The sequence below is a fragment of the Octodon degus genome, unplaced genomic scaffold, assembly GCF_000260255.1.
Source record: "Octodon degus isolate 3935 unplaced genomic scaffold, OctDeg1.0 scaffold00119, whole genome shotgun sequence".
Lineage (NCBI taxonomy): Eukaryota > Metazoa > Chordata > Mammalia > Rodentia > Octodontidae > Octodon > Octodon degus.
This window is the reverse complement of record NW_004524695.1, coordinates 8,263,781-8,268,963: the sequence shown is the minus strand read 5'-3', so window position 1 is coordinate 8,268,963 and position 5,183 is coordinate 8,263,781.

Sequence of the window (5,183 nt, the reverse complement as noted above, 5' to 3'; positions counted from 1 at the left end):
GTTGCATAGGTCTTGCTTTATGTTGGTCTTAACCATCCAGCCAAAAAGTATAAAAATGAAGTATAAGTAAAGCCATGGTGTTGTGTTGAGCTGTAGGGGACTTAGGTCAACAATTTCTGACACTGCTGGTCAAGAGGAAGACCCAATACTATTATGGATTACTGGACTCTTTTAGAATATTTTGCTGAGTTAACACACCTATAATATTCAAATGACAGAACTAAACAAAAAAGGGGATACAGATGAATGTCCATTTTGTATCTGTGTATTCAAAATGGTTAGGATAGATATATAGTTACATTTTCTTAATGAATAGAGGGATTTGTTCTAATAGTGTTTGTAAATAGGATATCATGTCCACATCTTGTACAGTAAATAACCACTAGGAAGAGAGTATGCAATGTGTTAATTATTGGAACTGTCCTACCAATTTGATTTGAAACTGTCTCATTGCTATTTGACTCTCAATAAAATTATGGAAAAGAAAAAAAAAGGACAAGAACCCAATTAACTTTTTAAAAGCTCATAGTGTTATGCTAACAAAGTCAGAAGAGAGCAATACTAACAAAGGAATTTCTATTTACCAAAACACAGTGTGGAATGCTTCTCTAAGGGGGCTTCACAGGCAAGATCTCCTCACCAAGACCGCCTCCTCGTACCACATCTTGGCTCATAAACACACTCTCAGGTAGACCAGCTGTGAGAAGAGTTGGGAAATCTCTCTTAGGCAAGTCTAGACATTTCTTCTTCACCACCAATTAACTAGCCACAATGAGAAGGCCCAGCTGTCCTGGCCCAGAATACAATCTACACAAATACTCATTGTGTAGTAAATAAGGTCACCAACTTCATACTAAAAGTACAAGAGGGAGTATAAAACAATACATTTATATATAGTGTGCATGCATGCACTCAGAATGCATTTTAAATTTTGAGAGCAGTGTCTTCTGCCATCATGCTTTTTGTGCACTGTTTTTCTATATTACTTTAAACTCTTGTTTCTATCTTTTGCCTTCTACTATAATACCCTATTGAGCTTCTGTTCTTTTCTTGGTGTTTTGCTGGCTTCTTGCAAAAGGGAAGCCTAGATTATTAAGGGTAAAACAATGATAGCTAATAATGCCTACGTTAGCCTCCATCTTTACTTAAACCCATTTTTCTAAAACCTAGAAGAGTTAAAGAATTCAAGCATAGACCATATCCCATTGTTTGGAAAGCTTTGCTTCCCTCTGATATCTCTATGCTTTCAAAACAATGCTAAGCAAACCAAAGGGACCAGTACTTAGGAGGTAAGTTAACTTGATCTTAAGAAACTGTTTCTATAATGTAAAGTAATTTCAAGTTTGCTGTAGGACCCTAACATGCACTTAGAGACTGTAATGAAATACCTGGGTAAGTTTCCCCAGTGTCTAGGCTAGGGTAGATGCTAAAGTCATGAACGGGTGTCTTCTACATCTTTACTGAGCCTTCATGGAGCATAAGGAAGTTGGAGACACTCCAGACCACCACCAACACTATTCACATACATTGAGTAACTTGACATTTTTATGATAAGGTAATTCTCAAATTCAATCCTATCTTGAACACAACCAGGAAACAGAAAGAAGGAACTGCTGGCACTTTTTCTACCCTGAAGCTATGCTCAATTTAGATAAACCATCAGGCCTATTTTGCATTGTTCCCTTCTTCAACAGACTGTACTACAAGAGCACCAGGTATCACAAAGCATCATTCATTCATTCATTCATTATTTGATATTTCTCTCCAGGATTCTCCACTTCAGTCAGGACCCACCAGAGTGACAGGAAAATTCTTGAGAGGCAAAGTTTACTGAGGAGCTCCAAGGCAATTCAATTTCTCTCAGCCACCTGGAGGCGGCAGAGTGATTAGCCACTGAGAAAAGAAACACTTAGATCATTTTGTGTATTTCAAGTCAGCAACACACCTCTCCAAATGTTAAGCAAGGAAAAATATAGATGTAAGAAATGGACAACCTGAGAACATTTCCTTTCTCATGTCAGTATAATTTCTCCTCACAGTAACAGCCTTAATTCCACATCCTTTCATATGTGGGAAAAAAAAAGAGAGCCAGGAAGTTTAGCCATCTATTTGTTAATTAATATTCTAATCAAAAATGCTGTGCTATAGTTACTGCAAATGGAGTTTCCCATAGGACTGTCACGTTGTGTTTAACTCAAAGCGATGATGCTTCAGCTTACAACTCCAAAGGTTTTGTGACTGTCTGCTGTGTCTTCATTCTCCTTTGGAACTTCTCCAATTTCTCCAGAAACACAGGTGGTCTTTTGAATAAACAGAACTAACATATTGAGCTCCATAAGCTCTATGATGAGATGCATTTCTGTCGTTCACAGCTGTTGCTTGCACAGTTGGGATAATGTGCAACTACAAGGTGGCTACTTAGTCAACTGGCAGATCCTATTCAAAAAATAAATTCCTAGCAAAGCATCTTCAGGTAAAGAAGGAATAGAAAATAGCAAGTGGCACTACACAGGGATCTGTACAGTTTTCATTATCTATGTGAGGGGAAGAAAAACATGTGTTGAGGAATCCACTGAAGAATTTGATGGTGTTCATAATACTTCAGAGGATTCTCATGCAGAGAGGATTTCACTCTATCATGAAATAATTGCTAAAGACAGCATTGTGTAAGCATCGCTGTATTTGTCACTTAATATATAGCTTGAGTATTAACAGTAATGAAATATTTTTGCCATTTTTTATTCACTAATGACTAAAAGAATTTGAGGAATTCATATGATTATGTTAAGCCCCTTTTCCAATGGACCAGTGTCAATATTCAAGAGTTTAAGTAACCCTTGATTCAACAACCAAGGAAGAACAATGATGTTTATACCACTAAATAATGACATCCTAATCAGCACAGCAACTGTGAAATTTTCTTACTTCCTTTCTGAATATGAAGCTAATTATGGTGATTTTAACAACTTTACTTATTGAACTACACCTTAATATGTGCAGAAAAACAAATGAAATGATATCACTTATGCAAAAACGTGGAAAGATACTTTTATAAAAATTATTAATCCTAACCATAATACACAGATATTATAGCAGAAGTTTCAAAATGGCATGTAAAAACCTAAACTGAATATTCCCTTTATTATTTTTGATAGATGAAATGTCTTCCAATTTCATGAAAAACAAGATAACTTAATCAATGCACATCTGTGTTTAAAATCAAGGAAGCGTATTTTCATACATTAGATAGAAAAATTCACCTCAAAATAGAAAATCAAAACAAAAAATTCTGTGATAAAATAGGCTAGTGGTTAAAAAGATTAACCTAGTACATGTATGTACATATTTCATTTGAATGTACATACACACATATATGTGATCTGCACTTATTGATATCTGTATCTATATAAATTGATGTATATGTATACATGCCTGTGAGGAGAGATGAAGAGTGTATTTTTGTTTGTGTTCACAGGGGAAATTTTTATCAAATATATTATCTACTTGGTATATACAGTAAAGATGACTTAGAACTTGAAGTATAAATTCTCAAGATTTCACTTGATACTTTTGTAAGTCATACAAATCCATGCGGTGTAAAATTAAGGGTTTTTTTCAGTAGTAAATGAAAAGAGAACAATAGGACGCCAAGCACTTAGAAATCTAACACATACTAGAATTAAGTTTGAAGGAATAAAAATAATAGAGTAATTTGAAATGGAATTTTAGGGTTCAATCCCCAGCATGCCTTGCTGGCCCTGCCCCTGGTGTGTGTAGAGACAGCAAATGAGATTGGGCGTGAAAGCACATGCCTGTAATCCCTGTGCTTGGGAGGCTGAAAACAGGAGGATCACTATGAGTCCAATCTGTGTAGTGAGACCCAGTAGACCCTGTACTACATACATTAAAATAAATAAATAGGATTTTTAAAATACGTATGTCCATTATAGAAGGTGACAATAAGTACAACAAAAATACTTGTATTTAACAAACTATGGAAAATATTGCCCATGAGCAAAGCCTGACATACACTGAGCACTCTGTGAACAGTCATTATTTTGTTCACAACAGTATTGGCCACAAGAGGCAATTTATCTACGGCTATCTGCTCCAAAATCTAGAACAGTTTCTTACACAAAGTAAAATTTCAATAACTAATATTTAGATAAAGGACAAATTAGGAGAGATTAGGTGATAGCTCAATGGTCTAAGCACCTGCCTGGAAAGCATAAGGACCCAGGTTCAATCCCTGCTACCACATGCTGTGCAGGCCCCAGGACCTCGGGCACACAGAGGCAGCCCCAAATGGGTCATGGTGGAGCACACCTGTAATCCCAGCACTGGGAAGGCTGAGACAGGAGGATCACTAGGAGTCTGAGCTGTATAGTGAGATCCTATACCAAATAAATAAGTAATTTTTAAAAATTTAAAAAAGAATGAATTAGGTAAATGCATATATGAAAAGATAATAAGTAGTTAAACAAGAGTAGTGATTATGAAAAAAGAATAAGTTCATACTGAAAAACTGATTATTCCAGATTGTATCAAAAATGTTTCCCCAAAAGCTCTTGTGGGAAACTCAGAGGTGTAACTTGCAAACTGTCAGTAGATCGTGGTGGCACTGCATTCATGATTAATCCATCCATGAAGTCACAGCTGAACATGCCTGTAAGAGGTGAGTCTGGGCTGTAAGAAGTGGGTCGCTGGAGGTACAACCTCGAGGGATGTGCTCCTGTCCAAGTACTGTTCCCTATCTTTCTGACTCTCTTCCTGCTGTCTGCTTCTAGCTGGCGTAACCTGAGCAGCTTTCTTCCGCCATGCCCCTCAGCTGTGTTGTTTGGCCCGCAGAGTGAACTAAGCATTCCAAAACCTTTGAAACAGTGTGCCAGAGTAAACCTCTCCTCCTGTAAGTTTTAGATGTCAGATATTTTGTCTTAGCAATGAGAAAACTCACACAATAATTGAATATCTTAAAAAAGAGAAAACAATCACTGGGAAAAATTTAAAGCTCCAAAAATCAGCACATTATAAATCAGCTACTGGTTGAGGGGAGCTGACCTCCCCACAGTACAAAGACCATGGTAAATAACTTAGTCTTGGAAGTATTGTTAGTCTGACAAAAGGGGTAATGTTCTCCTGGGAAGCCCTCACAGAAATAATAATGAACACTGCTTAGAATACAA